The 25,558-nt window shown below is 47.0% G+C and overlaps 1 protein-coding gene and 1 pseudogene across 1 annotated transcript in view; one reads left to right on the top strand and one right to left on the bottom strand.

Moving 5' to 3' along the window:
- HIVEP3 (HIVEP zinc finger 3) overlaps positions 1-25,558 on the top strand; it is a 512,038-nt gene that overhangs the window by 123,505 nt on the left and 362,975 nt on the right. The window lies entirely within an intron of this gene.
- LOC116754571 lies at positions 21,460-22,686 on the bottom strand (annotated as a pseudogene).

Raw genomic sequence — 25,558 nt, 5'->3', positions numbered from 1 at the left:
ATTTCTTGACTTTTAAGTATTTTGGAATACTCTAAGTACTTTCTTAATGATTGCACACCACATTCAGTATTCGTAGATTTATTTTATTTCAATTGATTTTATTTCCGAGGATGCCGCAGTATCACATACTATGATAATAATAAACACGTCCTAGGCATGTAATACAGGTTCCCTAGAAGTTTCCTGTTTCTTGACTTTTAAGTATTTTGGAATACTCTAAGTACTTCTTAATGATTGCACACCACATTCAGTATTCGTAGATTTATTTTATTTCAATTGATTTTATTTCCGAGGATGCCGCAGTATCACATACTATGATAATAATAAACACGTCCTAGGCATGTAATACAGGTTCCCTAGAAGTTTCCTATTTCTTGACTTTTAAGTATTTTGGAATACTCTAAGTACTTCCTAATGATTGCACACCACATTCAGTATTCGTAGATTTATTTTATTTCAATTGATTTTATTTCCGAGGATGCCGCAGTATCACATACTATGATAATAATAAACACGTCCTAGGCATGTAATACAGGTTCCCTAGAAGTTTCCTATTTCTTGACTTTTAAGTATTTTGGAATACTCTAAGTACTTCCTTAATGATTGCACACCACATTCAGTATTCGTAGATTTATTTTATTTCAATTGATTTTATTTCCGAGGATGCCGCAGTATCACATACTATGATAATAATAAACACGTCCTAGGCATGTAATACAGGTTCCCTAGAAGTTTCCTATTTCTTGACTTTTAAGTATTTTGGAATACTCTAAGTACTTCCTTAATGATTGCACACCACATTCAGTATTCGTAGATTTATTTTATTTCAATTGATTTTATTTCCGAGGATGCCGCAGTATCACATACTATGATAATAATAAACACGTCCTAGGCATGTAATACAGGTTCCCTAGAAGTTTCCTATTTCTTGACTTTTAAGTATTTTGGAATACTCTAAGTACTTCCTTAATGATTGCACACCACATTCAGTATTCGTAGATTTATTTTATTTCAATTGATTTTATTTCCGAGGATGCCGCAGTATCACATACTATGATAATAATAAACACGTCCTAGGCATGTAATACAGGTTCCCTAGAAGTTTCCTATTTCTTGACTTTTAAGTATTTTGGAATACTCTAAGTACTTCCTTAATGATTGCACACCACATTCAGTATTCGTAGATTTATTTTATTTCAATTGATTTTATTTCCGAGGATGCCGCAGTATCACATACTATGATAATAATAAACACGTCCTAGGCATGTAATACAGGACTAAACTCATGCCCTTATCATTTTCCAAGACGAGCACTTCTGTGTAACTATAGCAGCCTTGGTATCTTCTTTTGTAGGATTATTTTCCGCAACAAAAATGATCCTAAGTGGTAACTATCCCTGCACCGGCCAGCCTCCTGGAATGAAGTTGGTTGTTTGGGGGGGGTCTTCCGGGGGGGGGGCACACCATGCTCTGTCCCGCTTTAGTAGCAAACATTGTTGGTGCTCTGCCCAGACACCCTGGGATCACTTTGACTAGTTCTGTGCGCCCACCCCGAAGCTTCTGTGACCTTTGCCCCTTCAAAGGATTGGCCTGTCAAGAGGGCTGGTGTCACAGTCGCCAATTATAACTGGCGTGGGGACGTGAAACTCAGCTGCCTCGCCTTGGGAGGAGGGGACAGATTTGAGAGGAGGTGCAGTTTGTATTCCAGAAGTTTCCTGGGGTCGTGCTGGGGCTCCACCTGAGGTCACAGCCTGGCCTGATTCCTCCCCTCCTCTGTGCTGCTCCCCCTCTGCTTTCCTGAGGACTCCCCCACCCCGCCCAGCTGGAAGCATTTCATTAATGAATTACCTGCCCAGGGATCCTTGTCTTACTCCGGGGAAACATGTCCTAAGGCCAGGGCATGTGGGTTAGATGTCATTTAGACCAGAAAAATACCTCTAAGTCTCTAGTTTAAGCTTTCATGTTAGTGCCCTGCATTCGCCCTAACCACCTCCCTAAGCCTGGGACCCCACCATCTCAGGGGCACCCACCCATCTCTCTTCTCCTTATCAGGGGCTCATTCCATCAGCAGCTTCTGCTTGCAGCCCACTCCCTTTCCAGCTCGCCCTCTCACTTCTTATTAACCAAACTATCTCTACTCTGTTTCTAGTTCAGTCATTCAATATTCAACAGGTATTTCTTGAGTCCCTGTTCTGTGCCAAACATCCTGCTAAGTGTAGGGGGCATACAGCTGGGCAGAAAACAGACAAAGTACTTGTCCTAACAGACCTAACCCTTCTAGGGAGGGAGGAAGACAGCAAGCAAGTCAACAAATCAATAAGCAGGATAATCACACATTAAGATGAAGGATGGGAGGAGATGCTAGTGGTGTGAAGGAGGATAAGTTTGGGGGCAGCTGCCAGAGATCTAAGTGCCTGTCTCCCCTCCCGCTCACGCTTCAGGCTTTGCGTGAATCAGGACATCTCTGACCTGCACATCCATCAAGGCCGATGGAGGTCAGACTTCAGCTTTCTCGCCCTGTGGGCGGCATTTTATTAAGTTTAATTAAAACTCTGAATCCTCTTTTCTGCCCTCGGCTTCTGAGCCACTACCCGCTCCTGGTTTTCTTCCCACTTTCCTGGCTTATTCTGCCTAGTCTCCTTTGCCGCGTTTTCCACCCCCTCTACTTGGCCGTTAAGGGTCAGAGTGGCCCCAGGACCCTCTTCTTCCTGTGGACTCTCGCCTGGTTTCAGTTTCCTTGCGTGTCGCCTGGACCGCTCTTTGGAACACCCGACTGTAAATACAACCGTCTTCTCGGCCTCTTCGCTGGGTGATCCCCCCTGTGTACAACTGGCTCAATATCTGCTCACACCCACTCCCCCCTCCACTCCCCACCAGTCCCTCCCCTCAGCCTTTGAGTCTCTCCTCTTTGACATCCCCTGTCTCAGGAAGGGGCACCCCTGTCTCCCCAGCTGCTTGACCAGAAACCACACTTCATCCTCTCCTCTCTACCACCCGTCACACCTCATCTATCACCATGTCCTCTGCATTCCTCTTCCTAAGGCTGTGGGTTTGAATCCAACCACTAGTCCAGTCTGAGTCCCACTCCCCTGTCCAGGCTTGGCTGTGGCAAAAGCTTCCTAACTGGTCCCCCCAAGCCCTGCCTTGACCCTTCCAGGCTATCCTTTGCACAGGCCCTGATCATGTCTGTGGTTTCTTGCCGAATGAAAGATGACGGAAAATTCTTAACACGGGCTGCATGGCCCTAGAAGATGGATCCCTGACTGCTTGCCTAGCCTCAGCACTGTCCCTCCCTCCCCGCACCCCAGCCTTTCTAACCAGCATGTCCTTTCCCAGTTATGAGCTTTGCACGTGCATCTCCCTCTCCCTGGATAGCGTTTCAGGGAGGCCCTCTGTGGCCAGGCCCACATGGTGTATGAAGGAGCTGCTTTCTTTATCCCTGAAGTGCTATGATCACCGTGGGGATGAGGGGTGGGGGGAGATGGCCACTGTCTTTCTAGTCCCTTTCTGAGGAAATCGGAAGAAATCTAGGCTGTGGCATGCATCAGGTAGGGAAGGGGCTCGGAGCGGGAGGGAGGGAGTGGGAGAAATCTACTACAGGGGCAGGCAAGAAGGAGGTGCATTGTCTGTAGAGAATTTAAAAACAATAATAAAACCCATTAAAAGTCTGTTTGGTTTTTACTCTCACCATGCACCAGAAATTCTAAAAATGGCTGATGATAAAATACTCTTCCCCACAGAGGAGGGCTGCTCTCCTCTTCCCTCAGGTGGATCTAGGAATAAGTCTAGGGACTCCACCAAGAAATAATAGCAATAACCATCATTCACTGACCAGCATGTACCAGCCACCCTGTTAGATGTGGGAGGATTCTTATGACCCTGGCTCCTTGCAGCAGCCCGATAGGACAGGCATGATTGTATCCACCTTAAAAGTGGGCAAACTGAGACCAAAGAGGCGAAGTCGGCACAGGCCCATCTTGAGCTGCTGGCGGGGAAGCCGTGAGCAGAGGCAGCTGGTCCTGAAGCAGGCGGCTGTCTCTGCCTTGATGCAAAACGGGCTTTCTGATCTTGCTCTGTTTTTTCTCCTCAAGGGCTTCACGAGGCCTGTGCTTCCAAGGAATCTGCTGTAGGGAAGGGCTATGTAATTCCAAACTAACCCCAAAACAGTCCTGACATGATCTGGCCTTGCCAGGACACCAAGGTTCTGCTGATGGGGGAGAGGACCGTGGCCTGGAAGCTTTCTGGTGCAGGGACAAGACCCTAGATTTGGAGAAATTCAGGCTGGATTCGAATCCTGGTCCTACCGCTTAACGGGGCCTTGGGAAGACTGTTCTCAGAGCCTCAGTTTCCTCATCTGTAAAATGGGGATAATAATAGAACTTACTTCATAGAGCTGTTGGGAGAGCTAAATGATGCAATGAGGGTGAAGCCTTTATCATTGCACTCATTAAATATTAGATTCTATAGTGTCTGTCAAGCTCAGGGCAGAGTAAATGATGTGTAAGGGACATGGGACAAACATGGTTTCCTTCCACACAAAAGTCATCAGGGGAGTGTCAACATTAATATTCTTAGGGAGACACCCCACTCTTCAGTGGGGTCGTGAAACAGGAGGGCACTAAAAATGCCCGAAGGTGCACAAACGCCATCAAATGGGGAACCAGATTTCTGGTTGAAGCAGTTTCCTGGTGGAGAGAGGGCCTTTCTTCAAGAACAATCAGGAAATGGATATGTTCCCTGAACATAACACCTTGCTAAAAAAGGAACTCATTGATACAGTTCAAGACATCACAGCAGAGGTTTGATTTTTCACAGTTTGTATTTTTATCGCTTCATCAGTGTTACAAGGAAACATCCCAAATGGCAGGAGCTGTGTACTCACCGTGCCCGTCTTGAGGGGGCCTCCGTGGCAAGGACACTGGCCCGTGGGATTGCACCGTGCTGCCTCTCTGCAGAGAGCGCAGCTAGCTGCTGTATTAATTAAGCAGTGGGTTTTTAATGCTGGTTGAATGAATAGATCTGGCCTGTCTTCCAGCCTGGGAACCAGGGCTTTTAGATTTTATGTTATTTCGCCCAAACAATTCTTACAGCACTCCAGTGAGAAAACAAAGCCTCCGTTTGCTTCAGCTGGAAGGCAGCTTCATTTGTGTCTCTTCCTACCTGTGGAGACTGTTACTTGCAGAGAGTCAGATGTAGATATGGCTCTGTGCAACCCTGCTGATGGTGGTCCAGTGCCTTTGTAAATTCTTAGAATGGTTCCTTCTCCTGTTATCTCCAGCATGCAGAGGTGTGTGTGTGTGTGTGTGTGTGTGCGTGTGTGTGTGTGTGCAAGCGGGCCTGATCGTGTGGGCAGGCTGACCTGAAGACGTAGCTCAGCCCTGAGGCCCTGAGGGTCCTCTGAGCCAGGACAAGGATGTGGGAGAGAACATCAGAAACGCTTGTGAACAGGGGTTCTGAGCCTTTGCTCTAAGCCATGGAGAGGCACTAAGTTGAGACGGGTGCAAGGTGATGCTTTTTGCTGATGCGGTGTCAGCAGTTCTTCTGGGGTTGGATTCCAAATCACTCCTTCCTCTCCCTCACCCCGCTCCACCCCACCCCACCCCACCCCCACAGAGGAAGACTGTCTGGGAAGGAGAGGCCTTTCTTTCTGTCCTCTTGGCTTTGTATCCATCAATACTGGCTCACGGGAAACCAAGTTTTTCTTTCTTATGTTGGATAGAAAGAGCCTGGATTAGTTTTGTATCCATACAGTGAAAACTTTTGACTCCAGCGTGCACCAAGAAGGAAACGAATAAACACAAAACCAAAGATGAGACCAAAGTTTCCTGGCCCCAGGATGCTGGGAGGCTGAATGACTGCTTTACCCTGTACAGTGGTGGAGCCATATAAGAACACAGTGGCGCCAGTGCTGATGGAAGCACTCAGGCTCTGTCCTTCTCCCGGGACCATGCCCCTTCCCCGCCCCCTGCCCCTTCCCAGCCCCTGTGTCCTCCTTCTCCCCGCACAGATGTAGCTCATTCAAAGAATCACCTCTGCTTAAGAGTGTGGGCCTTGCCCGCGAACATACTGTCCTGGGGGTTGGGCCCGACAAAGATTCTGTCCATGACCAAACTTTAGGCAGGCTCTTCTGAGCTCTTTTTCGATTAGTTTTTGACTTTTGAGCCTCTGTATGTTTCTGCATTGTCCAGTTTTAGCAAGAATCCTGCTAAGTTGGTTTAGTCAGAATCCCCCGTCCTTTATATCTGACCACCCTCAATATCTGATCAGGTTCCTCATCCGCCCCCCTCCCGCCATAGGTGATGCCTCATTACCCTGGGCTGCCTTCAGCAAGAACCCTGTTAGGTTGGCTTAGCCAGGACCCCCGCGAACCCTGACCCCTGATGTTTCCTCTTAGTAATTTTCCGTCCACTGACCCCCACCCTGCTCCTTGGTTATAAACTCCCCCTTTTCCTTATTGTACTGGGAATTGAGCCCCATCTCTCTCCTCCACTGCAAAACCCCCCATGGCAGTGGTCCCTATACCTATCATGATGGCCCCCCAAATAAAGTCTGCCTTACATGCTTTAACAGGTGGCATTGAATAATTTTTCTTCAACAGGTCCTGCAAGGGTGCTGTCAGGATCCTCTGCCATGGCAGGGCCACCTCTTCTTGAAGACCGTGTGAGGGACTTTAGACAGGAGAGTAGGATGTAATTAAAAGGCCTGACTTTTTGAGGGGGTATTCAGGGGACTTGAAAGTGAGATGCACCTCACAGACTTGAGGGGAACTTCAGGTCTGGCAGAATAGAGATCAGAGAAACAGTGGGCCAACTGGTACCATTACCTCCACAGACAGATAGGAAAGGCTGTGTCTCTGGAGGTAACCCAAGCTCACGGTGATTAAGGAAAGACGAGATAATTCAGCATTAACTTCAGAAGAAAAGGAATCTTCATAAACTGGTTGCACCCCAGGTCTTTCACTCATCCATTTTAATCCTGGGGCTTTTTAAAAATAAAAGCTAACATTTATTGAGAGTTCACTTTGAGATGGGCATTGTTCTTATCCCCATTTTACAGGAAAAAGTGCTACACAGAGAGGTTCAAGGATTGGCCAAATGTCACGCAGTTAGCATGTGGCAGAGCTGGAATTTACCCAGGAAGCCTGGGTCCAGAGCAAGCCCGCCTCTTTCACCACACTTTATTTTCAAATATGTTAAAATGTGTATAGAAAGCAACTTTTGTCATCCAGTGTATAGTGAGTTATATGTAATAGCCAATTCATGTTCACTGGGGCAACACTGTGATTATTGGTATGCTGTATATTATTTTAACAGTTGACGGTGCATTTTGACCGAGTCTTTCCTTTGGAATCTTGCCTGCTGCTCTTCTTGACTTATGGGAAAATCATTCCAGAGTTGGGGGCAGTTTTCTGAGGATCTGCTACAGTGAGAAAGGTTCTACTTTGCCTTTTTTGTCCTTCTCACTTTGTCCAAACCCAGTCTATCTTTAAGCTTTTTCCTTGCCCCCAGCGTTTCCATTTCTCTGTCTACCATGTTCTCATTCTCCTAATCTAAGACAAATACATGTTTATCAGTCACCTGCAGTGTCACTGGAGGATGGTCACAGCCATGCCCTGTCCTGCCGTCTGACTTTCTATGCCCAGGACCTCCTCAGCCTTGACTTCCACTCCCTCCTTACCATTAGCTGGAATGGCCTTGCCTTGGGGCCTCTGGCTGCTCATGGGGCCCCGGAGAGGTGGGGGGATCAGCTGCCATGCTCGAACTGGCTGGCACCTTCAGAATCCCAGGACAGAGTCATTTGTCAGTGGAAAAGGATAGCATCCCTTAGCCCAGTTTGTAAACCACCAAGAACCACTTTGTTATTCTCTCCATTTCTATATCCCGGATCGAAAGATTCTTATCCAATTACACCTCTAAGCCAATCAAAATCTTTGTCATTAAAAAATATATTTTTAAATTTAATCAGAGATGTGCCTTTCTGCCAGTGAGCACTGCTGATTGGCCTGAGCTGGCCTGCACTAGCACACTGGGGGTGCCAACAGTCCAGCCCTGCTTTTTGGTTCACCTGAGCATCTTCATCACAGGTAAAAGTTGAGTCACTTGGGGCTTCCCTGGTGGCGCAGTGGTTGAGAGTCTGCCTGCCGATGCAGGGGACACGGGTTCGTGCCCCGGTCCAGGAGGATCCCACGTGATCCTCCCATGAGCCATGGCCGCTGGGCCTGCGCGTCCGGAGCCTGTGCTCCACGACGGGAGAGGCCACAACAGTGAGAGGCCTGCGTACCGCAAAAAAAATAAAAAAAGTTGGGTCATTTGAAATGTTCAGTATAACCATTGAACCCTACAGATTTGAATAGTGTGGGAACTATGCTAATAAAAGGGGGTAGAATGAAGGTTTGGACCAGATGTGGAATGTGTGTGGGGAGAGTAAGAGAAGATGGGAGGAAACTGGGGTGTGGAGGAGAAAGAGTCAGAGTCCCAGGAACATCCTTTCCCTGGCTTAGAGCTGGAGACAGAAGAGCCTGCAAGGGAGGGGCCTAGAGGGGGACACTGTGCTTCTTTCCCACATGAATGGGTTGAAACTGTCTGTCCTTTCATAAAAGTATCCCCTTGTCCAGTGTTCAGCTTGGCTAATTACTCACTTGCTGTGCTTCCAGATCTGACCACACTCAAACTTGTTCTGGGCTTTTCTTTTTGTCCTGACTTGCTGGTGCAAGCTTAGTTTCTGCATCTGCAAAGTGACTGGCCTGGGTGCCCTCAGAGCGTGCTCCCGAGAGCGTGCTTTTCAGATTGCTTAGGGAGGATTGCTTGTTTGTTAAATATAGATGGCATCTGACAATTTGTTTTCAAATAGACACACTTGGGACCTTCCAACCAACATGCAGAGGAATCGGGGGGCCACAGAGAGCAATGTCAGGTCCAGGACGTGGTTCTCAATGACCTTGCAGTCCTCATCCTCAATGAGCACGATGTTTGGGAACATTGTACTGGAGAGTGTTAATGCCAGCCTGGCTAGAGCTCATTTTGCACTTTTGAATAAACATCTTGGTGTAGCTGGCGTTTGGGGAATGGGAATGTTTGAATGTTTGCCGTTTTTAGATGCTGGAAGGGAAAGAGAAAAAGCAAGTGGCGTGATCCTTGGTGTCATTGTTCAAGACAGTACAAACAATACGGGCTAAATGCTGAAGGAGGGCTGAGAAGCCCCATTTGCTGCACGCCCTTGCATCAGGAACTAAATTAGACAGTAAATGTGAGCTCTCATCTATAAGGCAAGCTAAGAATGGAGTAACGTGAGCGTGCAGGCCGTGTTTCCACATTGCTGGGTGCGAATCCTGGTTCTTCCACTTACTAGCTGGGTAATCTTGGGCCTCAGTCTCCTCATCTGTAAAATGGGGATAAAGGATAGTACTGTGGCATGGGGTGGTTAGGAAGATTAAATGAGTTCATACGTGTAAAGTGCTTTGAATAGTGCCCGGCACTTAGAAACTGCTACATAAGATTTATTAATTATATAAACGGTACCTGGAGCTCTGAGAAGCGAAGTAACTTGTCCAAGACCCCTGAGCTCGTAAGTAGTGGAGTTGGGATTCGAACCCTGTGCTCTCTGGCTCTAGAGCAGGGTTTCTCAGCCTCGGCACTGTTGACATTTTTGACCAGATAGTCCTTCGTTTTGGGGGCTGGCCTGTGTATCGTAGGGTATCTAGCAGCATCTCTGGCCTTTGCCCACTAAATGCCAGTAGCAAGAGCCCATCCCCGGTTGTGACAACCAGAAATGTCTCCACATATTGCCAAATGTCCCCTGGGGTGGGGAGCAAAATCACTCCTGGCTGAGAAGAACTGGGTGAGAGGGTCTAACACCCTGGAGGGAGCAGCAGGCTGATTTCTCAGTTCCAAGGTTAAAAGCCCAATTCCCAGTTATCACCTTTTTTTCTTTATAGACCCATGGCCAGAGAAGGCTGGGACCCTGGTGGCTGGTATCTACATACACTGCAGCTGAGAAGCCCCTGCATCCAGGCACAGGCCAGCAGCTTCTCAGGCATGTTTTTGAGACGTTTTCTTTTCTTCCCTTGGCTAGGCATGTTTTCACCAGACCACAGGGCAGGCCGAGCCGTGTGGCTGGTTTGAGCTGCTCTCTGCGGCTGTCAGCGCCAGTGTCTGTGCAGCCAGACCGACCCGGGCAGGCGTTCCTTGGAAGCACAGCTGGTGGGTTTAATTGGTGTCCGTGTGAAGGGTCCCAGAGCGGAAGGGGTCAGCGGACAAGAGGGGAACTGACATTCCTCGTTGCCGCATCTTGATGCCACCTCATTCAGTTCCTGTTCTCATTTACTTCTTTCTGTGTCGTTTTCTGCACCTTCTACCCTTCTCTGTGCTCTCTTTCAGTTTCACAAACTTTAACGTGTGGCAGAGATGGGCTGTGGTTCAGAGCGTCAGGGCAGATGTGGGATGTGAGCAGGGCTGATGCGTTCTTGGCACCCAGCTGCCAGTTCTGCTCTCTAAGCCTCATTTGTAAAGAACTACGTTGTTGACCAGCCACTCAGGGTCTCTGACCAGCTTCTTAGAAAACTCTCAGAGTTAGCAGCATGTGTGGCTCTTGGAGCAGGGGGGGAGGCTGGGGAGCTGGAGGGCAGAGGGGGAATAGATAGATTTTTTTTTTTTTTTTTAAAGTAAAGCTCTAGTGTTTGGGCCACTTAAAGAGAACTACGCTGGGTCCTATTCAAATATTTTTTATTGTAGGTTGACGCTTTTACATCAGTATTCACAGCTTGGGTGTCCAGCATTTTTCATTCTGGTCCAGATCTTGCTTACCCCTCGTTTTATTTATTTTGGCGACGTCTCGCGGCATGTGGGATCTTAGTTCCCCAACCAGGGATTGAACCTGCATCCCCTGCAGTGGAAATGCAGAGTCTTAACCACTGGACCACCGGGCAAGTCCCTCAGCCCTCGTTTTTTTTGTTTTTGTGTTTTTTTTGCTGTACACGGGCCTCTCACTGTTGTGGTCTCTCCCGTTGCGGAGCACAGGCTCCGGACGTGCAGGCTCAGCGGCCATGGCTCACGGGCCCAGCCGCTCCGCGGCATGTGGGATCTTCCCGGACCGGGGCACGAACCCGTGTCCCCTGCATCGGCAGGCGGACTCTCAACCGCTGCGCCACCAGGGAAGCCCTCGCCCCCTCGTTTGGATGCAAGCTTTCTTCCCAGCCTGCTCTACCCCTGCTCAACGGAAGGATGATATTTGCCCTTGTGTTGAACTGTGGTTGGGAAACAGGCAGTTCTCAAACGCTGATAGGTCTGGAGGTGCCATTCCCATGAAAATCTGTCGCTGACACTTGTTTCTTGTGAGTTTGACTCCTTCTGTTTTCCCATCGGAAGGCCTTGCTTTTTACAAGCTAAAAAATCAGGATGCGGGAAGACGTCACCGTGGCGGGGGGGGGGGGTGGTTGTGGAAGATGGCTCCTCAGTGGGCACAATTAACCCCTGATCTTCTCTGGAGGGCTGCCTCTTGAGTGAGCTTGTGTGCTAAACCAGCCCACAGGGGTGCTCAGAACAGGGAGAGAAAGGAATTATCAAGGACTTCTGGAGGGTTCTGTGAGCAAGAGCTTCCCTCCTTACCTGGAGGGAGACTCATTCATCCAACTGCCAACTAAGATTTCCTGAGTGCCAGCTGGACACTGTGCTGGGGACACACCCATGACAGCCTGCAGGACCTCCCGGTCCAGGGGACCCGAGTGGGATGGGTACGCAGAGCAAGAGAGGGCAGAGCTAGGCACTCGGCATGGTCATACACACCATCGTTGTTCCTGTCCCCCTGATGCCGCCGTTTGGGGGTTGGGAAGCACCGTTAAGGGAACTGAGTTTTGTGTTTTGATGAAGTTTAATTAAAACTCTTAATACCTCTGCTTGGATGCAAACTCTCTTTTGTGAGTAGGAATAAATGTGAAACTCAGGGTTGGGAGATACAGCTGGGTCTTTTAGTGTGTGGCCTGTCTGCTGCTTCCTTGGTTTTCTTCGTGATCCTGCACCTTTACTGGAATTCTTGTCCCTGTTAGCCCACGGTTGAAGTTGGGACACATAAATCAGACACCAGGCAAGTTTCCTGGAAAAGGACCAGGTTGGGTCTAAATCTGGGGCCCTTCTTCCGGCTAAATGCTTCTGTGAAACCAGGTGGTGTGCAGTCTAGGGAGCCCGGAGCCTCTGGGTGAAGAAAGCGTGCGTGTGAGCCCACGTTTCCAGCTTACGTGTTCTTCTCAGGGCTCCCACCTGGTGAGAACACGGCTGTGGGGAAAGAGGTAGGCCTCCAGGCTGGCTGATGATTCAGACCTCTTCCTTACCGATCATCCAGTAATTACATAGCCAGAAGCAGGAGTCCACTCTGTCTGAGTGGACTGTTTATTTCCAGGTGCAGGCACTAGCTTCTTGGGCCCATGTAGGGTCTGTTGACGTTTTATTTTGCAAAGACCGGCAGCGTTAACTGGTGCCGCGTTTCTCATTCCCCCCACACTGCTGTAGAGCCCCTTAGAGAACTGTCCTCTAGGCGGCTGCCTGGCCGGCCCACACGTTGCCCAGACTTGGAGTCAGGATTCTAGAATCAGATACACGTGGACTTGAATCCTGGGTCCACCACTTACCAGCTGGGCGACAGTGGGGAAGTGCCTTAACCTCTCTGAACCTCAGCCTCCTTGTTTGTAAAATGGGCCAAGGATTCAATGAGAAACCATATAAAAAGGGCCTGTAACAGTGGCTGTCCCGTAGCTCTTTAACACTTAACGGAGTTGTCACTTTGCCCAGGAATCAGGCCTGTTCTGGCTTCGGGGTCCCTCCTTTGTACCCCGAGCACCCTTGTCCCTCTAGCACTTGTTCATCCTTCTCTTAGGCTGTAAGTTCCTTGAGGGCAGGTACTGTGTTTAGTTGTCTTCATGGTGCCAGTGCGTGGAACATTTATTTAATCCACACATCAGCCCATGAGGTAGGTACTGCTGTTATTACTCCCATTTCATAGACAAGGAAACTGAGGCATGGAGTGGATGAGTAACATGCCCAATGGCACACAGCTAGCAGCTGGCAGAGCCAGGATTTGAGCCCACTATGCAAGCTATCTCTTAAGAGTTGTTTGTTGAGAGTTGAATGGCTGAGTAACATTATGAGGAAGAGATGGGATGATGACTGTCAAGTAAACGCTACGGCCTTGCCCCAGGTGTGGGGAGCCGTTGCTTCAGCAACATCACCATAGTAACGAGTCCATCCTACCTACTGGGAGCTCCATCCTAGAACCGCTCGGGAGGGCACAGTTTGTCCCCAACATCCTCCCCAGGACTTCTCACTGTCTCCATACCCACACCCTGACATGGTGGAGAAATGTGGGTCCCTCACTCTGCCAGGCCTTCTTGCTCTAGAATTCACTGCAGATGTGCCCCTGGAAGCCCATGAGAGGAGGTGGAGGCCCCCAGCTGTCCTTTAATCTCAGAATACGGGAGGTTGGGTGTAGGATTTATTCCCTGAGTCAGTTCCAGCAGAAGAGTTGAAGCGAGGGGTCCCTTCAGCCTCAGGAGAAAGGGGTGCTGCCCCTCAGATCTCTGCCGAGGACCAGAGTTGGCAGTAGCTCTTTGGGGGGAGGGGGCAGTGGAGGGGGAGGCCTGAGGAAGAGGATGATGTCATGCCAGTCACTCTGCAGTTCAGGCCTGTAGATGTTCCAGCCATGCAAAGCTGTAACTGAGCCCCCAGTAAAGACTCCCAGCGCAAAGTACACTCTAAAAAGTGTGTGTGTGTGTAAAGAGAAAAATAATCTTGATTCCAGAGCTACTAATAATTTCTGCTTCTCACTCGTTCTTGGGTGTGATCTGAGTTATTTTCCTGGTCGTATGTCTGATGATGCCCTTCCTGTCTCTAAGGCTCCACACCTCGGCTGGCCCGGGTTCTCTCTCCTCTCTGGCTCTCCCTTGACCCTTCTCTGCAAACAAGCTGCTCCATGTTGCTTTTCTTTCTGGACAGGCCTTCCCTTCTCCTCACATGTCTGTCTCACTCACCTGAAAATGCCCTCTGCTTGAGAAGGAGAACTTAGATGTGTCTTGGTAATGAAGATTTAAATCAGTTGAGTGAACAGTAGAACTTATGGGGTGATGGAAACAGTCCATCTCTGCACTGTCCAATACAGTCCCCACTAGTCACGTGAGGCTCTTGAGTACTTGAAGTGTAGCTAATGCAACTGAGTAGATTTTTGATTCTATTTCATTATAATTAAACTTAAAGAGCCACATGTGGCTAGTGGCTGCCATTTTAGTGCAGATCTAGGGAATAAAGCAGCTGGAAGAATCAAATCAGGTTCAGTGATGCTGTGTGATGATTTGGGGTTATTTATCCTTAATCTGGGTACTTGGTTCTAAGAGTCAGGTTTTGTCAGGTTGCACGCTTAGGTCCTCAAAATGCCTCTTGCTCTTGCCTGCCTACCCAGGTGAGGTAGAAACTTAATATTGTGTGCGGTAATAGAGCCTGTGGTTAATTTATCACCCTCCCCCACCCTTCTCCACTCCAGCCCAGGCCACCCGGTGACTGGATCCACATGGGTTGAGGTGCAGGGAATCATATACTCAGGGTACCAAGTCTTCCAGTCCAGCATCTGCTACTTCCTGGCTGGGGCGCATATTTCACCTCCAGGGATGGATCGAGAGTTCACAGGGCTTGAAGCTTAAGTAATTTGGGGACCCTCCTTAAGAGAAAGAATATAAAATTACAAATACAAAATTAGATATGATAGTGAAAATTTCCTTAAAGTGAGAAAAGAAATCACATCCAACATAAGTTTTAAAAGCCTGATATGTATCTTTACAAAATCCAGAAAAAGAGTATTTTTATTAGTTATTTGTCTATCAAACCTCTATAATACTTTTTTTTTTTTCTTAACATCTTTTGGCTGGAAACTCTTTGATCGCCTCTTCATGTGATAATGAGTTCATAATTTTTCTAAAGGGATGCTGAAAAGATCATTTAATTTTCTTCTAGCATGGTTGATAAAATTGTTTTTTATTACTGACAGTCACAAAACGTGACTTCATACACAGACATCCACTTTTTGTTGTACGGCTACGGGTTTGGGTCCTACAGTGCATAAAATTTGATAAAATTTGTTTTGCATGGTTCCCATGAAAAAGGGGGAAAGTGTTTGGCATGGTTCTAGCTGTGTTTGCTGTGTTATCAAATATATTTCTGACAGGAGAAAACTTCCCTTTTGGAGTAAGCATCATTGAGTGAGAATTAATTTCTCCTCCTACAATTCCACCTGTCTGATGACTGGAAGAAATGTCCACCGACTAGCTTCTGGCTCTGTATATTTCAATTTTCATTTTCCCTCCACTTTGCACGTATCTCAGGTACCAGATGGTGCACCTTTGAGTCTCCACGACAGTGAGTGGGCCCAGTAGGCGGTAGGCGGATTCCTGGAAGCCATGGGGACAGCTACAGAGGCAGCTAGCAATAACCTGCCCCTGCATTAAAGTGTCTGTGAACCACAGTGCTCAATCCCACTACACCCAAACTAAATTTATCCCCAAATCCAGCTCCCCTCAGCTGGATCGCCCAATGCCTGAAGCTGCCTTAACACCACTTGACATGAAGGGAAATGCAACAGGAGGAGGAGACATCAGAGTGGAAAGAGTGCTCCTAACGAATTGCAGCTAAAATACCTTAATTTTGTAAATTTCGAAAACTAGTTATACAATTCTGCAAACACATTGCTAGGTCCTTGAAAGAGGCCCATGCAAGAGACGCCCGAAGCTTTCTTCATTTGCCTCCCAGTAAATCTGCAACTGTTCATCGCGCTGAGTAGCAGAGTTTTCACCTTTAAAATGGGAAGAATGAGACCCATCTCATAGAATCATCATGAGCCTTAAAAAGTTGTATTTGAGGGCTTCCCTGGTGGCGCAGTGGTTGAGGGTCTGTCTGCCGATGCAGGGGACACGGGTTCGTGCCCCGGTCCGGGAAGATCCCACATGCCGCGGAGCGGCTGGGCCCGTGAGCCGTGGCCGCTGAGCCTGCGTGTCCGGAGCCTGTGCTCCGCAACGGGAGAGGCCACAACAGTGAGAGGCCCGCGTACTGCAAAAAAAAAAAAAAAAAAAATTTGTATTTGAAAACCATTAACATTGTGCCTGGGGAAGAGATGCTCAGTGTGGAAGAATGAATGAGTGAATAAATGGATGAATGAATGGATGAGTGAATTAATTAAAACGGAAAGGACAGAAGTAATGTTTGCTAGCCATCTGCTTCAAGTCCAGTGGCCTTCTTTGAATTCACAGTATCCCCCAGATTGCTGAGCAGTTCTAGGGGAGCCCTCACTCCAACCAGAAATGGGGGTAGAGAGCCAGAAGCTGAAACCAAGCTCACGTGAGTGGGAACACTCAGGTATTTTTTTTTTTTTTTTTTTTTTTTTTTGCGGTACGCGGGCCTCTCACTGTCGTGGCCTCTCTCGTTGCGGAGCACAGGCTCCGGACGCGCAGGCCCAGCGGCCATGGCTCACGGGCCCAGCCGCTCCGCGCCATGTGGGATCTTCCCGGCCCGGGGCACGAACCCGCGTCCCCTTCATCGACAGGTGGACTCTCAACCACTGCGCCACCAGGGAAGCCCTCAAGGTATTTTTTGAGTGGGCAGAATTTGGTAATTTTTCTTCAGCCAAGTCTTGCTGCTCATGACTGTCCCGTGCACTGTGATTCAGGGGCACTGTGCCTGAATTATCACGTTAAGGCTGGAGAAGATTCTTAAGCAGCATGAGACTGGACTATGGTTCTCAGCTGGTTCAGAGCCTCCTCTGTACAAGGGCTGTTCAGCCAAGAGTGTGGGGACCTAATGCCTTTGGAATTCAATAGCTGTGACCAGGACGCTCCTCAACAAAGTTCCACAGCCAGACAGATACCCTTGGATCTGAAAATTGGTTGCTGGGTCAAGAGCTGTGGTGATAATATTGAGAGACCCTGGAAATTTGAAAGGCATGTCCTGAGGCCCTGATCCCCACCTGGACCTGCCCTAGGTGGCTGCTGCCCTCTGTCAAGCCTGGCAGACATCTGCGGGACCCTGGGTGTGATGAGGAGACACCATGAAACTCCAGCAGAGGCTAGGTTTGTCTTGACTCTGGTTCCTCTTTTACAGGTGAGGAGACTGGTCTGGATGACCTCTAAAATTTCTTCCACTGCTAACCGTTTGGGATTAAAAAAGTTTGAGTGTGTTGGAATTGACCCACCTCCAGGTGGTAGCCTTCTGAGGTTGGGGAGATGGGTAGTGTCAGCAGAAACACAAATTTTCAATGCCTTGGCGTCCTGATTCCAATTCCCCATCCTCCTGCATCAGCACGGCTTGCCTGTCATCCTGTGGTGGTCAGCAGCAGCCGTGGAGAATTGTACATCGACGGCCTGCAGTGACGCCCGTGTATCCTTCTAAGTGGCAAAGTTGCATGTGTTTGTGGTCAGCTGAGCAAGAGAAGCAGGCCTCTAAACGGTCTGGTGTAATGCTTTTCACAGGAGAACCGTATCTGTGTCTATATACGTCGAAAAATACCGGAAGGAATTAATCCAAAATGTTAACAGTGCTTCTCTCTACGTGGTAAAACAATAGGTCACTTAATTTTTTAAAAAATTTAAAATTAAAATAACCTAGATGGGAAAAGAACTTGAAAAACAATAGATACCTGTATATGTATAACTGAATCACTTTGCTGTACACCTGAAACGAACACAATACTGCTAATCACCTATACTCCAATGTAAAATAAGAATTAAAAAAATTTTTTTAATTAAAAAAAAATCCTCCAATTTTTTATCTTAAGTATGTACTATTGCAATTTTGGAGTTGAGGGATGAATGGAAGGTGTTCATGGGGGAGTTTGGGAGCCCCTGCCGCCCTGGGACCCCGGGGACAGTCTCTCTCCCACCTTAGCTGGCATAGGGATCTTGCAGGAAACTTGTTAAAACTGCAGGTTCCTGGGTCCCTCTTCCAGAGATTATGACTCTGTGGGTCTGGGTTGGGGCCTGGAATCTGCCACTTACACAAACATCCCAGAGACCACCCTTTGTGGGACATTGGTCTGGGGACTCTTGCTTTATTTGGAGCTGGGTTAACGGAAGTGTCGGGAGAGATATAGCTAGAAGCAGGCAGGTGAGCTGAACGTCAGCAGATCAAGCTGAGACTCCAATAAAATTATGTCTCCAGATGGAGGTGGCTCTGGGACAGAGGTCAGGACAGGCCTGCCAAGCTCTCAGAGGAGCAGGCTGTGCCAGCAGTATCTTGCTGTCAAATTCTCTGCCCCATCAGACCTCCTCTGAGGCTGGGAGGGCAGGCCGCATCCTGTGGGGCAAGAGGTTCTCTTTCAATCCTGGCCAAAACGAAAAGTCCTGGTTCTGCTACTTTCCAGTTGTGTGATTGTAGATGCGTTACAGTTCTCAGCTGAGTTTTGTGTAATGTAAATGATACTACCAACCTCATAGGCATTTCATGGGAGAAGGAAGTGGTCCATAGCAGGAGGTCATGAACGTTGGTTGTCTATCCTTTCTTATTCTTTGGCTGCTTGGGAGAAGGGAGCATGAGAGACCTCTTAGCCAAGGGGAAGGACACAGCCCTGCCTACAGCGCTGCAGTCAGATTGTCTGCCTAGGTCATTTTCACAACAGCTCCTTCTCTGCAGGGCACAATATTCCTGGAGGATTTTTACTGGCAGGATGACTAAGTAGCTGGCCCAGCCTGACCCAGCAACTCCCTTCTGGCCCCATCCTAGCCAGTCTGTCTCTGAGAGTCCTCAGAGCTCCTAGGTAGTCTGAACACTGTCCGCACCATTGTCTGTGTGGCTAGGGGACCCCTTGGATGGTCTCCCTCAGACCATCTCCGTTAGGACTTTGCTTTAAACTCCATGTCCTCTAAGCAGCCAGCTGGCTCTCTTCTCCTAGACAGTCCTTTATTTTAATCTGAAACTTCCAGCAAGCCAGTTCAGCTCTGCTCCTTTTTGGTATTTTTTAAAAATTTGCCTTTATTTATTTAACCCTGCTTACAACACAACAGACCAGAGCTGCAATATAGTGAATCTTATCCAACGACAAGCATTTAGCAAGACACTTTCCAAATAGAAAGTTATGTTCTCTGATTCCTGCCCCTATTTCAGTCATTCAGCAGCTATTTCTTGAGGACGCACTGTAGCAACAAGAATTATCACGTATTGGGTGCTCTTTATGTGCCCAGGGTGGATAGTCTTTGACTTCCTGGGGATACAGGCAGGCAGGTGGTTATTTACAGCATGGTGAGTCGTGCGAGAGGGAAGGAACGGGCTGCCTTGGAGCAAGAAAAGATGGACACTCTTTCCCACCTTCCACCCGCACTCCTCCTGAGCCTCGCTATTGTGTAATACAGCTAATTGCATAATGATCTCTTTTCCAAGTGAAATCTGCTTCTCCTGCAACGCCTAGTTTAGCCATCCTCTTCCATGCCTACCTAAAGCACAGAAGACCCGTGAGGCCCCCGTCCAGAGCTGTGGCTTTGAAACCCCCAGACCACGCAGGGCCTGGGATTGGCCTGGCTGCATGGCGGTATCTGCATAGGTGTAGACTGCCATCTTCCTTTTCAACTTAAGCAGAAAAACAGAAGTGCCAGGGAATCATGCAGACAGTCCTGTGGTTCCTTTTCCCCCTGTAAGGCAGCAGGCAGCCGTTTATCGGAGAGAAACAGGTTTGCCCAGTGGAACGTTTATTTGGTTTCTTTGATCCTGGGAACACACCTGCCACTTTGCCACTTCCTGCGAATCAAGCAGTTTCTTAGAAAAGGGACACATTCCTTAAAATATATTATGCGGTTTGGGGGTGAGATATGGTTTCTTGGATTTTTATGATTTAATGTGTCTGCAAAAACATTAAAGCCACAGATGAAAATACATTGACTGCCCCTTACGAGAAACTGGTCTTTCCTTAGACTTAGGGGGCTGGTCATTTTCGTTTTTATGCTGGGTTTTGTTGTTTTTAAGTTTTCATTTGCTCCTCTTCCTGTTTCTCAGCACTCCTCATGCTGTAGACACACCATGTGTGGGCAGTCATTGATACAGTACACTGCAGTTATCAACCAAAATAATTGGGACTGAACTTTTATAAGAAAAAGGCAAATAGTGAAATTAATTTTCTTAGATCTTATTTGTTAACGTGCCACTTTCAGAGCATGCCTTGGGGATGCTCTGAAAGTGGTATATTAAAAAAAAAAGATATGTTATAAAAAAAGATATAATATACATTATAAAAAATAAGATGTAATATAAATTATAAAAATATATAATATAAATATATGAAAAAATGTTTAAAATATATATTACATCTACTAGTATACAGATCTTTCTTGACTCACAATGGGCTTTCATCCTGATAAGCCCATCATTGTAAGCTGAAAATATATTTAATACACCTAACTTACTGAACATCATAGCTTAGCCTAGCCCACCTTAAATGTGCTCAGAACCCTCACAGTAGTCTACAGTTGGGCAAAATCATCTAATATATAGTCTACTTTATACTAACGTGTTGAATATCTCATGTAATTGATTGAATACTGTACCGAAAGTGAAAAATAGAATGGTTGTCTGGGTACAGAATGGTTGTCAGCGTATCGCTTTTTTACCCTTGTGATCGCATGGCTGAGTGGGAGCTGTGGCTGCTGCCACTACCCAGCATCAGGAGAGGAAAGGACAGCATATCGCTAGCTCCGGGAAAAGATCAAAATTCAAAATTTGACGTATGGTTCCTACTGGATGCATGTTGCTTTTGCACCATTGTAAAGTCAAACAATCCTAAGTCGAACCATTGTAAGTCAGGGACCATGTGTATATATTTAATTTTATTATTATTTTTTTGTGTGAGAATCATTTTCGCTTTAATTTGCTTCCTGATCAGCGTATAGCAATAAATAGACACAGAACATTTTCTAATTATTTTCTGGGTTGGGTAGGGGTGAAAGGGAAGATCTGGAAAATCAGGAGCTTATTAATTCAAATTTCAGCACATAATAATTCAAATAAAATTTTAATGATTTCAGTTAAATACAACTGAAAATGCAGTGTGTTAAAGGACATTTTCTACTAAATTTCAAATTACAGGTTGTGGGTCATTTCTAAGCAAGAGTATCATATCCTACTGAGTATTCAACTTATTAATTAAGGGGATTGACATGGTAGGAGGTGGGGAAGAACAATGATCAGCTTATAGAATTTGGCTAAGAAAAGAAACAAACAAAAACAATGCAAATAGTGATTAAAATAGCTACAAGGCTTCCCTGGTGGCGCACTGGTTGAGAGTCCGTCTGCCAATGCAGGGGACACGGGTTCGTGCCCCGGTCCGGGAAGATCCCACATGCCGCGGAGCGGCTGGGCCCGTGAGCCGTGGCCGCTGAGCTTGCACATCTGGAGCCTGTGCGCCGCAACGGGAGAGGCCACAGCAATGAGGGGCCCGTGTACCGAAGAAAAAAAAAAAAAAAAAAGCTACAGATATTAGTAAAATAAAAATCCAATCCCAAATATCCATCTCTTTCATTACTAGAAAAAAATTACAGGTAAAGTTACAGCAAATACAGTCTTCACAGATTTGGGTAACTTTATTTGCATTTAATAGTGATTTTAATAGTGATTTTTAAGCCCTATAGCCAATGAAATTTTAAAAAGCACTATGAGGAATGGACATTTAGATGTGTATACACTTTTCTTTAAAAAAAAAAAAAAAACAAAAGCTTAAATTTCTGAATGAACAAGATTCACTTTTGCAGGTAGAGGCCCTGCTTCTTCTTGATCTTCACCTTTAGATCTAACAACCACAAGAGAAGCTGGATATCTGTTTAGTTTTCGTTCACTCACAAATTCCAAGTCACCATAGATACTCAGCTTCACAGAGGGAACATACTACCCCGCAGCAGTAGCAACAGTTACACAACAGATCCAGAGCAATACCGTCATGGAGAGGACAAGAGTCATCGTTAAAATCCACCCGGAGTTAGGAGAGACATCTTAAAAAGCCATCACTCTCTTCATCTTCAAGATAGTTGCTGTGTGCTTGTGAACTTCTCATTTGCAGATAGGACATTTTGCTTAGCGACGGCTCTTTCAAATTCGTAGGTTCCTGCTCCAACTGTGGTGCATACTGCATTTCTGGCTTAGACTGGAATATAACTATTTTTCCGTCAGCAGCTTGAAGATAAAAAGTCCACGAAGAGGTTAAGAAGCTCTGTGAACGGTCCATCATATCACTCCAGAATGACCTTACCAGAGTTAGAGGGAACACTAGATGCATTTTTGGCATCAGGGACGTGAGTTGTTCTTGTCTCAGTTCAGCAAATGGCGGCTGATTCTGGCACCCAGGGTGGCAAACATATTGCTCATGAGATCGGGAATATGCTTCTGTACACGCAGATTCACATTCCAGTTTGGTCCGATTTAAATCAATTCCATCATCTACAAATTGACAAATTGAAAACAGCCTGCAACCTCTCTGACATGTGTACAACTCCTCTTCCTTGGAGTAGGTGTGCGAGGGGTAGGTCAAATGGCAGGCCCGGTGACAAGATGCCGTATCACCCAAGACCGAGTCAAACGCTTCAGCCGAAGTGGTCCCTGAGCCTCCAGTCAGGGCCATGGTCAGCAGCAGCAGTGGCGGCGACAGCCCCAGTTGGGCCCTGACCCAGAGGCTCCCGTTCGGGACCGCCATTTTGTTTGTCTCTGTCACAGCAGGTCAGCTTGGTGCTCTATATATTTTATTTATATATATATACACACATATACACACACACATACATATATATATACTGGGCTGTGTCTAATTCTTGTGCCTATATCTGAACTACTCTACAATCAGACCTAATTGTTATGGCAAATAGCTAAGAGGTTGCCCTGAACGTATCTATTAATAAAGTACAAGTAGATCTATATTTAGTGTCCTACACTTACTGAGACAGGAAAGAGGACCATGAACATTGTGGAACATTTTTCAAATGAGTATTTAGAACTGATTGCACATATATTTACCAGGAAATGTGAGTAATCAGCATACCCTGTTTCCAGAACTTTCTATACTAAGGTTTCCTTACAGGAAGAGACAGTCGAGCATTAGCTAAGAACGTGAAATTGGAGAGTCAGATTGGCCCCGGTTCATATCGTGACCACAGTCATGACACCTTGACCCAGATACTTGGCCCCTCTCATCGAAATCCTCGTCTTTAAAATAGGTGTTGTGCTGGTACCTGCCTCTCACGGTTCCTGTGAAGATTAAGAGTGCAGGAAGAGTCCTCAGCACAGTCCCTGACCCATATGAGATGTGCCACCAATGCTTGCTCTCGTGATCATGGCTGCCGCCATCTTCTCCGTCATCATCATTGTCATCGCCATCTTAATGATTGCCCTCTACCTGTCAGGGCCTTTGCTGCAGCCAGCTCCTTTCTCCAAAGGGACTTGGGTGTGAGGGACTTGCATTGTGTGATGTTGTGATTCAGTGTTTCTAGGAAGGTAGGCTAGGATTAACAAGCAAGTTTCTGAGTCTTATATAGAACGTCTAGAAATAGTTAATTGACCTTTTATGTCTTAGATCGCTTATCAGTAAACTTAGATAAATGCTGCCGTGTTAGCACTTGAGAGTGTGACATCTTCTGCTGTCACAAGCTTCCAATGCCTAATGGTATTGATACCTGATCCGAGATTAGGGAGATTTTGGCTCCTCGGCTTTCCTGTTCGCTTTCGGATCTGAAAGCAGCACCTTGAGAACAAGGAGGCCACGCAGAGGTCAGACTCCTGTCATGCTTCCCTTTTCAGATGACTGCCTCATGCCTGGAGACCTTGAAAATTGATCTTGAAATCCAGGGCTGGGTCTGTTCAGTGGTTTTTTTAAAGAATTAAAATAGAATCTTTCAAGGGCAGAAGTCTCCTCTCTTCTTCCTTCTCCTCATCCAGGCAAACCCTGCTCTTCCTGAAGGTGACACGTAAATTTATACCAAGGTAGCTTATCTACAGGGCTTGCGGGGTGTTCATAGAGTTAATGCTGCATTTAAGGGGGCACGGAAGTACCTCTGTTGTCATGCCAACAGCGTTCCCTTCCTGGTGAGCAGCACCGCTGAGCTGGATGACAAAGGTTCAAATCCCTGCTCTGCCCATTATTAATTGGATGACTCTAGGCAGGTTAATTTCATGCAACTTCTTTGGGTCTCACTTTCATTACCTGTAAAATGGGGGTAAGAAATAAGACTGCCTTATAGGACTGTGGTGAGATTTAGTGGTTAGTATAGGTAAAGCACTTGGAACTCTACCAGGCACATAATCAGGGCTATGTGAGAGTTTGCTATTGTAGTTAATTTTACCTTTTACCTTTACCAAGTAACTACTTGGGCTGTGACCTTCCCTAATTTTTCTAAAAGCTGAGTAAAAGGCCCAGATGTTCTTCAAATACAAGTCAGAAAAGGAAATAAAAGTAGAGGTTTCACATGGAGGTGAAGGATTTTACATTCTTGGTCGGAAGGATGTAAAACCTGTTAGATGTACTTTTCCAAGTGGGGGAAACCAGAGTTGTTGGACAGGGAGCAGTGGGCTGGGGAGACTGAGAGGGGGCTGTTTGCTGGAGTCCTGGGAACCAAGGGAGGTTTGCCTGAGAGGCTGTCATCTGGAGACCAGAGTGTTCCTGCTTAATTTAAGGCATGCTGTGAAGGGCTCCAGAATATGTTAAAATGGAATTAGCTGTAATATACCTAATTTGAGAAACCCGTGGTATTTTCAGGAAGAGAGGAAGAGAAGTTTGTAGGAAGCAAGCAGCCCCAAGGTTACAGACATGATGGAGGCTTGGGGACTGTGTTTTGTGTGATCCATGGGGAGAAACAAGCCTTGCAGGGCTCAAGGATCTTACTTGAGACCTGCCCTGTCGATGGGAAGGGATGCCTAGGCCTCCTGTGGTGAATGCTGCACCTGTCTAGTTAGGAGAGGCAGCTCTTCATGGAGGGGTAACTGGTGAAGGGGAGGAATCCCCTAGAAAACTTCAGGCACATGGAACAGAGCATGCAAGCAAACTGCAATCCCACATTGATCCCAGAGTGCTTTTTCTCTCACTGGGCTGCCCATCCCATGAGGACTTGAGAACACACAGAGGCTGGGCCTTTTTCATCTCTGGCTTTCCAGGAATGGCTCAAGAAATAGTTAGGGGTCTGTGTTATGGATGAATTACAAATTTGGGATGACCTAGGAAGTAAAACTTTGAAATGGGACTGGCGCTGATACAGGAAGGACTGGACTGGACCTTGGAAGCTCACATCACTTGTGTTCTCTCACAATCTGCCCCCTTGTTACTTGAAGCAGGGTGAATATGAGGTGTTCCCACTGTCACCTGGCCTTGTTGATGGAATAAAAAAGGTAGGACAGGAAGGAAGGAAGGGAGGAAGGGAGGAGGGGAGGAAGGAAGGAAGGAAGGAAGGAAGGAAGGAAGGAAGGAAGGAAGGGAGGGGGTCTTTTGTGCATACATTCAGCTTAGACCAGTTCTGCATTCACCTCTGCTTGTTGAATTTGGATCCTGTGATGTGTGTGCGTGTTATGGGTGTGTGTGTGTG

This window comes from Phocoena sinus, chromosome 1 (assembly GCF_008692025.1).
Source record: "Phocoena sinus isolate mPhoSin1 chromosome 1, mPhoSin1.pri, whole genome shotgun sequence".
Lineage (NCBI taxonomy): Eukaryota > Metazoa > Chordata > Mammalia > Artiodactyla > Phocoenidae > Phocoena > Phocoena sinus.
The sequence above is the reverse complement of the archived record's forward strand: the minus strand, read 5'-3'. Positions and strand labels throughout refer to the sequence as shown.